The 13,643-nt window shown below is 44.8% G+C and overlaps 2 non-coding genes across 2 annotated transcripts; both read right to left on the bottom strand.

Annotated features, from left to right (window-relative positions):
- Positions 1-9,437: 9,437 nt before the first annotated feature.
- TRNAC-GCA (transfer RNA cysteine (anticodon GCA)) lies at positions 9,438-9,509 on the bottom strand. Its single transcript has one exon. It is a non-coding gene; the product is annotated as a tRNA-Cys (tRNA).
- Positions 9,510-11,599: 2,090 nt separating this feature from the next.
- Positions 11,600-11,671, bottom strand: TRNAC-GCA (transfer RNA cysteine (anticodon GCA)). Its single transcript has one exon. It is a non-coding gene; the product is annotated as a tRNA-Cys (tRNA).
- Between the last annotated feature and the right edge of the window lie 1,972 nt (positions 11,672-13,643).

Below are 13,643 nucleotides of genomic sequence, written 5' to 3'. Positions count from 1 at the left end.
CCGCAACCCACCCACGAACAGCAGGAAGCCCCCCAAAACGCTACATTGAGCAAGATGTCTGAAGAAATGGCAAAAAAAAGGCTTTTCCTTAAGGATTTTGTCCAAAACACTTCTATCCGGCATTAGACCTTCCCAGGAATGCCCCAGCCAAGACCCGCCAACCCACCCGCAAAAAAACACGCGACAACACCCCCAAACAGCGAAAAAGCTAAATCTCATACTTACAATACCTCTCGGCCTTCGGTCCAAAGTAACGCGCTGTGCAGCTAGGTCATCATCAATCATCATAACTCCTGTTTTCCACCACGGATTTCCTGAAAAGCAAATGCAATCAAGATTAGACCGTCGCAGCAGTGCTTCGACAGAGACCCCGGCCGCAACCCACCCACGAACAGCAGGAAGCCCCCCAAAACGCTACATTGAGCAAGATGTCTGAAGAAATGGCAAAAAAAAGGCTGTTCCTTATGGATTTTGTCCAAAACACTTGTATCCGGTATTAGACCTTCCCAGGAATGCCCCAGGCAAGACCCGCCAACCCACCCGCAAAAAAACACCCGACACAACACCCCCAAACAGCGAAAAAGCTAAATCTCATACTTACAATGTCTCTCGGCCTTCGGTCCAAACGTGGCGCTGTGCAGCTAGGTCGTCATCATCATCAATCATCATAACTCCTGTTTTCCACCACGGATTTCCTGAAAAGCAAATGCAATCAAGATTAGACTGTCGCAGCAGTGCTTCGACAGAGACCCCGGCCGCAACCCACCCACGAACAGCAGGAAGCCCCCCAAAACGCTACATTGAGCAAGATGTCTGAAGAAATGGCAAAAAAAGGCTGTTCCTTATGGATTTTGTCCAAAACACTTCTATCCGGTATTAGACCTTCCCAGGAATGCCCCAGGCAAGACCCGCCGGCGCCAACCCACCCGCAAAAAAACACCCGACAACACCCCCAAACAGCGAAAAAGCTAAATCTCATACTTACAATATCTCTCGGCCTTCGTTCCAAATGCGGCGCTGTTCAGCTAGGTCATCATCATCAATCATCATAACTCCTGTTTTCCACCACGGATTTCCTGAAAAGCAAATGCAATCAAGATTAGACTGTCGCAGCAGTGCTTCGACAGAGACCCCGGCCGCAACCCACCCACGAACAGCAGGAAGCCCCCCAAAACGCTACATTGAGCAAGATGTCTGAAGAAATGGCAAAAAAAAGGCTGTTCCTTATGGATTTTGTCCAAAACACTTCTATCCGGTATTAGACCTTCCCAGGAATGCCCCAGGCAAGACCCGCCGGCGCCAGCCCACCCGCAAAAAAACACCCGACAACACCCCCAAACAGCGAAAAAGCTAAATCTCATACTTACAATATCTCTCGGCCTTCGTTCCAAATGCGGCGCTGTTCAGCTAGGTCATCATCATCAATCATCATAACTCCTGTTTTCCACCACGGATTTCCTGAAAAGCAAATGCAATCAAGATTAGACTGTCGCAGCAGTGCTTCGACAGACACCAAAAATTACACACAAACCCCCGGAACCCCGCCAAAGAGCACCTCAAAGGCAAGCAAGTCAGCAAAAACGGCAAGAAATTTCAACCTCATATTTGGTCCAAAACACTTTTGTCCATTATTAGAGCTTCACAGCAATGGGCCCAAAACCGTCAACTCACCCGCAAAGAAGTACAACACCCCCACAAGTGCTGAGTCTTTCTTCATTGTGCGTAATCCAGCACTCTGCTTGGAGGGAAATCGCAGTCTGGAGGAGGAGGATAGAGGAGCATGTTCTTCAGAACTTGTGAACCTGAGGAATGTAGACTGCGGCACCTTCAAATCAATAAGCAAACAAGTGAAGACAGTTCTGATGATGGTCTTGTTTTTGGGATTAGGTGATTAAAGTTTGAATTAAATTAACTGTGCAAAACAAAGAAAGAGAGACACAAAGCACACAGGAATAAAAGTGAATAAGGACGAAAAAGAAAGTTCTTGATTGATTGTCTCATTTTCAGGTCTCGGTGTCAGGGAATAAGAACAAGATTTCGTCATCATACTCTGCGAATTCAGGCTGGATGAGGTCAGTGGCACCGAACAGAGAAAAAATCCCCTCATCTACGTTGCTGTCCTCCTCGTCTTCATGCGGCGTGCTTTCTCGTACTTTGTAATCTGGTGGTATGAGGTGCTGATTCATCTTGATCATTGTCAGCCGCTCCACATTTTTGGGCGAGAGGCGGCTCCGTTTGGGAGTTACAATGCCACCAGCAGCACTGAAAACACGTTCAGAAGACACACTTGCGAGTGGGCAAGACAAATAGTTTATAGCCAGGTTGAAGAGCTGTGGCCACAATTGTTTTTTGCCATGCCAATACTGCAATGGCTCATCATTAAGGAAGACCTCTGTTGAGTCATTCAGATAGTCCTGCACCATCGACTCAAGGTCATCAACTGTTCCTCCACTTTGCTTACTTTTTGCTGTGCCTGTGACATTTTTTCGAGAACCATACCCCATCAAACTTAGCCAATCCTCCTCCCCAGCCACTGTTAGTGTTGTCATTGTGTGTGGTGCAGATGATCCAGTTGCCGGTGTCTTTAACGGCTGAGAGGTCACTTGTGCCCCAGCCACAGGTGCAGAAGTGGATTCTTGTGACTGCGGATGGCCTGCTGATGCTGATGCTGATGTACTGGCTTCTCCTTCAATAACCTGCCGTTCTTTTTCAAACCTCTTGGCTGACCAGGCTAACCAATGTTTGTACTTTTGAACATCTGCATCAGCGAAAGGAAAGAATGCGTTGTCTGCCAGCGCCTTTTTGTAGCGTGGATCCAGAATAGTAGCACAAATGTAATGCTGATCTGAGTTGATGTTTTGAAGACGTTCATCACCACGTAGGCGATGTAATAATTTCTCAGACAAAATGAAATGGTTTTTTTTTTTTCATCTTTTGCAAACTCAGAAGAAACCGCCATCAGTTGGTGCTCCAGTATGCACAACAATGGGATAGCTTTTCCCAAATTACAGTCCTCCTGGCTGACTGCACGCGTGAAGAACTCAAAAGGACGAAGCATGTCTGTCAGGCTTTTAACTATGTCCCATTGCGCCTTACTCATCCGCAGGTCCTCCTTCTGAGATGTAGCCTCTGTCAAGAAATAGTGATCGAGTACCGTATACTGCTCATGCAGACGCTCAAGCATGTAGAAGGTTGAGTTCCAACGTGTTGCCACCTCCTGGATGAGTGCTTTCACTGGCATTCCACGTTGAAGTAGCAGTCTCCGCAGATGCTTCAGGGCCTTAAAAGAATGGCTGAAATGGTTGCACATTTTGCGGCAGGTGGCCATTACCTCGAACGCTGGACTCTCTTTATCACTCAAGAATTTTTGAACTACCAGGTTGATACAGTGCGCCAAACACGGCACTCTAACATGGTCACCAAGGAACATGGCCTTAACTACATTGGCGCCATTATCCGTGGAAACATAACCAATCTTGCGTTTTAGGGGGGATAGCATTGTCAAGACCTTTTTGTCAAACTCTTCCAAAAGGTTTTCTGCTGTGTGACTTTTCTCCAAGCCAAACATGGCTAGTGTTGCATGTTTCCGAGCAGCTTTGAAAACTTGGTCCGGGTCAACACCTGCGTTTAGCTTTGCTATAACACCTGAAAAAGAGACCCAGTGTGCAGTGATGCACATGTAATCATCGCCTGGGCCACTGGTCCACATGTCTGTTGTCAGATGTATTGTGTGAACAGCACTCTTCTGCAAAGCTGCCCCAATCGCCTGCAGCACATCTTCATGTAGTGCTGGAACCGCAACTCTGGCAAAATAGAACCGGCTCGGAACCTTCCATTTAGGGCAGAGCGTTGCAACTAATTCAAGAAAACCTACCGCTTCTACAAAAGAAAAAGGTAGAAGGTCCACAGCTAGCATTTTAGCCAGCTTAGTGTTATACAGACGCGTCAGTGGGTGGTTGCGTTCATATGGCACGTCTGAAGTAAGCATTGTTCTAATGTTGGCCTGGACCAAGCATTTACGGGCTGATAATGACTTCGTTGACCCAATTTTGCTCGCTGGTGAACTTTTGTGCGTTGGTGTCTCACTCGCTCCAACACTCTTAGTGTGCCTCACATTGGGTGTGCTGCTGACAGGGGTACTGGGTGTAAGGGAAGTGTTTGACACGTCTTCTTCCTGCTCGTCAACATCAGATGAAACATCAACGTTTCCTTGATTTTGGCCTTTCTTGATCGCAGCTAGGTGCGCAAACCATTTGACAGCGTGCTTTCTCTCAAGATGACCACTCTGGCCGCTGGTACCATAGTTGGTACCTGACTTACCACGACTAACTGCAAGCTTACAAAGGGTACAAATGGCAAACTTTGGATTTTTGGGACAAACAGTAAAGAAGTCCCAAACTGGGGACTTGAAGTGTCTGTGGGACCTGGAGGAGGCGGCGATACTGGTGGTGGTGGTCATGAAGCTAATGCCAGATGAAGTGGAGGATCTGGATTGCCCAACTTTTGTACGTTTTCCACTTTCACCGCCACTAATTAAGGTTGAGGTTGACGCAGGTCTCTTCTTGCCAGAAAGAAATATGGAAGCGGGACGAGTTGGTGTACTACTTAACTCCAATGATTGTGGTGTTTCCACTGCCTCCTCATCGACAACATCATCATCATCATCATCACGCGCAGCAGCTCTTCGGGCTAGGGTCAAAATGTCTGTTTGCTGCATGCCCGCTGGGGCTGCAGTGACCTTTATGATGACTGGGTCGTCGTTGGCAGAGTCTTCATCAGCAGCAGTATCCGCCACTTCTTGTTGAGCCTCATCACACTCCATAAGTCTGAGACTTTGGACGAGCTTCCTTTTACGCTTAAGTACCTTTGTTGGATCATGGTGTGCCTCACTCTCAGACGGCTGTGGTGCTGGTTCCCAAGTTTGATCCGTATCATCAGAAGGAGGTGTGCTTGAAGAGGATGTAGACACCACCCTTGATCTCTTCCTTGCTAGGGTTGTGGAAGACAATGAAGGATCAGCAGGAGGAGTGGCTTCCTCAAATGATACCTCGCCTTGATTGTCGATTTCCTGATGTGCCCCTACTTCGGGAGGAACAACTATTGTGGGCACTTGTGACCCTCCATGCACCTCTGCTTGCGCATCTCCTTGCGCTGCCTCTCCTTCCACATGTACTTGGGCTTGTACTTGCACATGTGATTGTTGTTGCGGCTGTGGTTGTTCAACACTCGTCAGATGAGCTACAACAACCTGTGTTGATTGAGGGACATTGCTGCTGCTTTCTTGCGATGAGCCAACATCACTGGTCGATGGTGATTGAAGAACTATACTGGCTGCCTCTGCAGCACTCAAGGGCTTGGACTTAAGTTGGCGTGGTGGTGGCACTGAGCCCAATGGAGCGGGGGGGGGTGCTGCCAGCTTGGTCCCCAGCAGATCCCGCTGCTGCTGCTGCAGGCATACTTTTTTTTTTACTCCCAAAAAAAGGGGCGGGCGGCACACCAGTCTCCTTGGTAACTTGCTTCTTCTGCTCCTTACTGGCACCTTTCTTGCTAGAGGAGCTACGGGTTACTTTTTTTGGGGCCATCCTCTTCAGAGCAGGTCAGCAGGCAGCAGTTGCACGAGTTGCAGAGGGTTCTGTGTCCAGACGTGACGTCGCGTGACGTTATGCTGCACACACCGCTGCAGGACTTCTTCCTGGCACTGGTGGTTCTCTTGAGTCTTCTTGTGCACCTAAAAGCAATGGAAGACAGAGGAACATCAGTTCAGTTATACACCCCAAAAATTCGACAAAACACAGAAAAATGAGCACAATCCCATGCCATCCTTGATGTTTACATTGAAGACACCCCACAGAAAGACTACGGACATGCAAGTATGCAACACTCACTACCCCTGGGCATAATGGATGAAAAGTAGGCAAAATAAGTGCAGGCCTCAGACACTGCCTCTCCTCAAAATGGCCCCTTACACCCCAGGCACATGTTGCCTGTACCAGCCAGCACTCAAGATGGCCACCACCACCACCCACATGGCCAGTCCACATCAACAGTACACCCCCAAAAAACAGAAAAACAGCCAGAAATCACCACAATCCAACGCCATCCATGATGTTTACATTAAAGAGAGTGAGACCACACCACAGGCACACTCAGTCCATGCACCACCCACCACCCCTGGGCAAAAGGCTACACCAGCAGCCCCCCAAAAACGACAAAAAACAATAAAATAAGCCCAATCCCAGCCCATCCATGGCCTCAATTATGTTTAAATTCAAGAAGACACCCCACAGAAAGACTAGGCCCATGCAACACTCACCACCCCTGGGCAAAGGGCCCCACCAGCAGGCCCAAAAAAACGACAAAAAACAATAAAATCAGCACAATCCCAGCCCATCCATGGCCTCAATGGTGTTTAAATTCAAGAAGACACCCCTCAGAAACACTAGGCCCATGCAACACTCACTACCCCTGGGCATAATGGATGAAAAGTAGGCAAAATAAGTGCAGGCCTCAGACACTGCCTCTCCTCAAAATGGCCCCTTACACCCCAGGCACATGTTGCCTGTACCAGCCAGCACTCAAGATGGCCACCACCACCACCCACATGACCAGTCCACATCAACAGTACACCCCCAAAAAACAGAAAAACAGCCAGAAATCACCACAATCCAATGCCATCCATGATGTTTGCATTAAAGAGAGTGAGACCACACCACAGGCACACTCAGTCCATGCACCACCACCCATGGGCAAAAGGCCACACCAGCAGCCCCCCAAAAACGACAAAAAACAATAAAATAAGCACAATCCCAGCCCATCCATGGCCTCTATTATGTTTAAATTCAAGAAGACACCCCACAGAAAGACTAGGCCCATGCAACACTCACCACCCCTGGGCAAAGGGCCCCACCAGCAGGCCCAAAAAACCGACAAAAAACAATAAAATCAGCACAATCCCAGCCCATCCATGGCCTCAATGGTGTTTAAATTCAAGAAGACACCCCTCAGAAACACTAGGCCCATGCAACACTCACTACCCCTGGGCATAATGGATGAAAAGTAGGCAAAATAAGTGCAGGCCTCAGACACTGCCTCTCCTCAAAATGGCCCCTTACACCCCAGGCACATGTTGCCTGTACCAGCCAGCACTCAAGATGGCCACCACCACCACCCACATGACCAGTCCACATCAACAGTACACCCCCAAAAAACAGAAAAACAGCCAAAAATCACCACAATCCAATGCCATCCATGATGTTTACATTAAAGAGAGTGAGACCACACCACAGGCACACTCAGTCCATGCACCACCCACCACCCCTGGGCAAAAGGCCACACCAGCAGCCCCCCAAAAACGACAAAAAACAATAAAATAAGCACAATCCCAGCCCATCCATGGCCTCAATTATGTTTAAATTTAAGAAGACACCCCACAGAAAGACTAGGCCCATGCAACACTCACCACCCCTGGGCAAAGGGCCCCACCAGCAGTCCCAAAAAAAAGACAAAAATCAGCACAATCCCAGCCCATCCATGGCCTAAATGGTGTTTAAATTCAACAAAACAGTTGTATCATGCACCCCTAACCAACCCTGGTCCTACTGGATACTGTGGCTACCCACAATATAATTTATTTAATGTTCTGAAAAAGTTCCAAAATTTTACTTGCAGCAACTGTAATGCCCCAAACAAACTTACTTGGGAAAGTTGATTTCTAATCCAAAAGTGATCCAAAGACAGTCAAAAAGGCCTCAAATCCAAATATCCAGCAGCACCCACAAAAAGTAATCCTTCCAGCTCCAGATCCAAATGAAAGTGACCAGGAGATGGACAAAGCACTGGGAGGAGCCTGCTGGACAGGAACAGGAAGTTGGAGACTGTGGGGCACTTCCTTCCTCCCCCCCCCCAAAATGGACTCCTTGCAAAAAAAAAAGGCCATGCAAATGTCAACCTGAGGAGTGATTCTGATAAAAATCATAATTTTCTGAAGGTTTATCCTGTTTGCTGGTGATTTTCTTGTGCGAAATTGCAAAATCTCTATTTCGCAAGTGCGAGATTGTTCCTTTCCGCCGCAACTACGTGTTCGCAATTGCGAACTCTCGCGAGGTGTGCTGTGCAAGGTGGCAAGCCGCGAGTACGTATTCGCGGGCGACAAACTCCCGCGGGAACACGCAGCAAGATCTAAAATGGCGCGTCACTCGCAAAGAAAAACAACTCGGCAAACGCTAAAATGGCGGAAAGTGAACGCCGTGCACCACGCCGCGCGCCGCAACCAAGCAAAAAATCCGCCGCGAGCGGATTCACGGATTTTCGACAAATTCGCGAGCGTTCGCGGATTGCGGATTTGCCGAAAATCCGAAAAATCCGCGAGCGGAGCGGATTTTACGCCCATGCTTAGTCAAATGCTCTACCACTGAGCTACATCCCCAGCTTTTCAGGAAAATCAGAATGACAAAATATGAGTACATCATGAAAGAGTGTGAGGATCATACTAAGTTGTGCCAGAAAGTACAACCTTGAAACTGTGGAACAGGAGAAGTAGTCCTTAATATTATTTATTAAAGGAAAACTGGATCATTTAGAAAACAGATTTATTTGTTTCATTGTTATTTTATTTGAATAGGCAGTGGTACATAGAACCAATGCCTCTACATACAATGATTGTTTTGAAACATTCTTAAAGGGGAAGAGGTTTTTACGGGACACCTTATCATTTGAGGATTGGTTACCACAATCATGGAGATGGTGATGAAGTATGATTGTTTTGGGCCAAATTATGGTGGAAAAACATTTCGACGTACCACTACAATTCGGTATTTGGAAGGTACACCCAAACACCCCTTTCGAATACCTTCCATTTAATACATCAGAAAAAGCCATTTTGCGTTTGCAAATGGCCTGATTCTTCAGACCAGCCTTCTTGCAACTGCAATGATAGTTCGTACATCTTGCACGTAGGCAGAGCTTTTAAGGAGAAATTAAATAGTTCCTACGTTGCACAAAAATGAAGTGCTTCAAACAAACACATACTTTGCATGCACAGAGAAGAGGTGGAATATATGTAAGACTGGAGACACAGGTGAAATGAGCAATAGATTGACTGCTTCGCTGACAAGTTTTATACGCCATTTCTTCAGTGCAATACAAGAAAGCACCAAACAGTATAACAAAGTTGTCAATTGCTTTCATAGTCCATTCCCTTTTTTTAGTGCTGTGAAAGGAAGAGCCAAATTACAAAATTGATCAATGATGTTTAAGAAATTTCCCAAAGGGAATAACAAGCAGAGTGTTAAAAACTGCATTTACTCACAGGTTTTGAGCAGGAAACACTGAAATGCTATTAAAGTGCAATATCCAAGGGAACACTGACTCTGTCAAAGATGATCCAAATGGAATTGATGAAAAGTCCCAATTACAAACAACAGAATCAAAATAGGGTGAGGGGACACCCGGATTTGAACCAGGGACCTCTTGATCTGCAGTCAAATGCTCTACCACTGAGCTATATCCCTAGCTTTTCAGTAAAATCAGAATGACAAAATATCAGTACATCATGAAAGAGTGTGAGGATCATACTAAGTTGTGCCAGAAAGTACAACCTTGAAACTGTGGAACAGGAGAAGTAGTCCTTAATATTATTTATTAAAGGAAAACTGGATCATTTAAAAAACAGATATTTGTTTCATTGTTATTTTATTTGAATAGGCAGTGGTACATAGGACCAATGCCTCTACATACAATGATTGTTTTGAAACATTCTTAAAGGGGAAGAGGTTTTTACGGGACACCTTATCATTTGAGGATTGGTTACCACAATCACGGAGATGGTGATGAAGTATGATTGATTTAGGCCAAATTATGGTGGAAAAACATTTCTAAGTACCACTACAATTCGGTATTTGGAAGGTACACCCAAACACCCGTTTCGAATACCTTCCATTTAATACATCAGAAAAAGCCATTTTGCGTTTCCAAATGGCCAGATTCTTCAGACCAGCCTTCTTGCAACTGCAATGATAGTTCGTACATCTTGCAAGTAGGCAGAGCTTTTAAGGAGAAATGAAATGGTTCCTACGTTGCACAAAAATGAAGTGCTTCAAACAAACATATACTTTGCATGCACAGAGAAGAGGTGGAATATATGTAAGACTGAAGACAGAGGTGAAATGAGAAATAGATTGACTGCTTTGCTGCCAAGTTTTATACGCCATTTCTTCAGTGCAATACAAGAAAGCACCAAACAGTATAACAAAGTTGTCAATTGGTTTCATTGTCCATTCCCTTTGTTTAGTGCTATGAAAGGAAGAGCCGAATTCCAAAATTGATCAATGATGTTTCAGAAATTTCCCAAAGGGAATAACAAGCCGAGTGTTAAAAACTGCATTTACTCACAGGTTTTGAGCAGGAAACACTGAAATGCTATTAAAGTGCAATATCTAAGGGAACACTGACTCTGTTAAAGATGATCCAAATGGAATTGATGAAAAGTCCCAATTACAAACAACAGAATCAAGATAGGGTGAGGGGACACCAGGATTTGAACCAGGGACCTCTTGATCTGCAGTCAAGTGCTCTACCACGGAGCTATATCCCAAGCTTTACAGTAAAATCAGAATGACAAAATATCAGTGCATCATGAAAGAGTGAGAGGATCATACTAAGTTGTTCCGGAAAGTACAACCTTGAAACTGTGGAACAGGAGAAGTAGTCCTTAATATTATTTATTAAAGGAAAACTGGATCATTTAAAAAACAGATATTTGTTTCATTGTTATTTTATTTGAATAGGCAGTGGTACATAGGACCAATGCCTCTACATACAATGATTGATTTGAAACATTCTTAAAGGGGAAGAGGTTTTTACGGGACACCTTATCATTTGAGGATTGGTTACCGCAATCACTGAGATGGTGATGAAGTATGATTGTTTTGGGCCAAATTATGGTGGAAAAACATTTCTACGTACCACTACAATTCGGTATGTGGAAGGTACACCCAAACACCCCTTTCGAATACCTTCCACTTAATACATCAGAAAAAGCCATTTGCGTATGCAAATGGCCTGATTCTTCAGACCAGCCTTCTGGCAACTGCAATGATAGTTGTACATCTTGCACGTAGGCAGAGCTTTTAAGGAGAATTTAAATAGTTCCTACATTGCACAAAAATGAAGTGCTTCAAACAAACACATACTTTGCATGCACAGAGAAGAGGTGGAATATATGTAAGACTGAAGACACAGGTGAAATGAGAAATAGATTGACTGCTTCGCTGCCAAGTTTTATACGCCATTTCTTCAGTGCAATACAAGAAAGCACCAAACAGTATAACAAAGTTGTCAATTGGTTTCATAGTCCATTCCCTTTGTTTAGTGCTGTGAAAGGAAGAGCCGAATTCCAAAATTGATCAATGATGTTTCAGAAATTTACCAAAGGGAATACCAAGCAGAGTGTTAAAAACTGCATTTACTCACAGGTTTTAAGCAGGAAACATTGAAATGCTATTAAAGTGCAATATCCAAGGGAACACTGACTCTGTCAAAGATGATTCAAATGGAATTGATGTAAAGTCCCAATTACAAACAACAGAATCAAAATAGGGTGAGGGGACACCCAGATTTGAACCAGGGACCTCTTGATCTGCAGTCAAATGCTCTACCACTGAGCTATATCCCCATCTTTTCAGTAAAATCAGAATGACAAAATATTAGTACATCATGAAAGAGTGTGAGGATCATACTAAGTTGTGCCAGAAAGTACAACCTTGAAACTGTGGAACAGGAGAAGTAGTCCTTAATATTATTTATTAAAGGAAAACTGGATCATTTAAAAAACAGATATTTGTTTCATTGTTATTTTATTTGAATAGGCAGTGGTACATAGGACCAATGCCTCTACATACAATGATTGTTTTGAAACATTCTTAAAGGGGAAGAGGTTTTTACGGGACACCTTATCATTTGAGGATTGATTACCACAATCACTGAGATGGTGATGAAGTATGATTGTTTTGGGCCAAATTATGGTGGGAAAACATTTCTACGTACCACTACAATTCGGTATTTGGAAGGTACACCCAAACACCCCTTTCGAGTACCTTCCATTTAATACATCAGAAAAAGCCATTTTGCGTTTGCAAATGGCCTGATTCTTCAGTCCAGCCTTCTTGCAACTGCAATGATAGTTCGTACATCTTGCACGTAGGCAGAGCTTTTAAGGAGAAATTAAATAGTTCCTACGTTGCACAAAAATAAAGTGCTTCAAGCAAACACATACTTTGCATGCACAGAGAAGAGGTGGAATATATGTAAGACTGAAGACAGAGGTGAAATGAGAAATAGATTGACTGCTTCGCTGCCAAGTTTTATACGCCATTTCTTCAGTGCAATACAAGAAAGCACCAAACAGTATAACAAAGTTGTCAATTGGTTTCATAGTCCATTCCCTTTGTTTAGTGCTATGAAAGGAAGAGCCGAATTCCAAAATTGATCAATGATGTTTCAGAAATTTCCCAAAGGGAATAACAAGCCGAGTGTTAAAAACTGCATTTACTCACAGGTTTTGAGCAGGAAACACTGAAATGCTATTAAAGTGCAATATCCAAGGGAACACTGACTCTGTTAAAGAGGATCCAAATGGAATTGATGAAAAGTCCCAATTACAAACAACAGAATCGAAATAGGGTGAGGGGACACACGGATTTGAACCAGGGACCTCTTGATCTGCAGTCAAATGTAAGCATGGGCGGATTTTGCGGATTGGCAATCCGCGAACTTGCGTATTTACGGATTCGCAATCCGCGAAGATCCGCGAACTCTAGCGGATTTGCGGATTTTTCCGTTTTTTGTGTTGGCGCGTGTTCGCGCCGATTTTGGGACAAGTTCGCAATTGCGAACTTACTTTTCGGCTTGCAACGGCCGCGACTATGTTGTTTCTACGTCTGGTTTATCATCACAGGTTCACAGCACCCTCTGTTTCACCACTGCCACCCTCTGGGACACCCATGCCACCCTCTAGTACATCCTCACTGGCACCTATTAGGTTTATTTATCACTGTAGATTATGGTGGTTGAAAAAAGCAAGCACACCTGCCCTTCTTCAACTGCCATCAATTAATTTGTGTTTCATTAATGTGTCAGTAATTTTGAAAGTTCCAGTCTGGCTGGCACCTGCTTCCTTCCTTATCTGTAATTTGCTTTTTGTTGCAGTGAAATTTTTTTTTCACAGGACCTTTATGGTGCTATTCTATGAGCCTGCTGTTTGGGTCATAGCAGGGTCATAGAATAGTTGCAAACTCTGGAGGGGCCCATCAGGAAGCACTACCTTGAATGTTACTAATGTTAAGTTTGAACTTTTGCACCTGCTCATTGCTTTCAGTTTAGCTAAAATCGTTTTTTCTGCAATTTCGCGCGTTTTTTGGGGCGCGAATCCGTGCGAGATCGATTTCGGAAGCCGCGAATACGTGCGAATACAAAATTGTTTTTGTTGCGACGTGTATGTTCGCGTGATCTTGCGCGTGTTCGCGAGGCGCTTCTAGCTATACGTTTGCCAAGTTACCCTATCGGTCGTACACGGGCGCGGCCATCTTGTTGGCGTGACGTAATTCCGTTTCCGCCCGCTATGTGTAATCTCGCAAAGTGTGCTGCTC

Source organism: Lissotriton helveticus, chromosome 1_2, assembly GCF_964261635.1.
Source record: "Lissotriton helveticus chromosome 1_2, aLisHel1.1, whole genome shotgun sequence".
NCBI lineage: Eukaryota > Metazoa > Chordata > Amphibia > Caudata > Salamandridae > Lissotriton > Lissotriton helveticus.
Note: the sequence above shows the minus strand (reverse complement) of the source record. Positions and strands in the feature narration are given on the sequence as shown.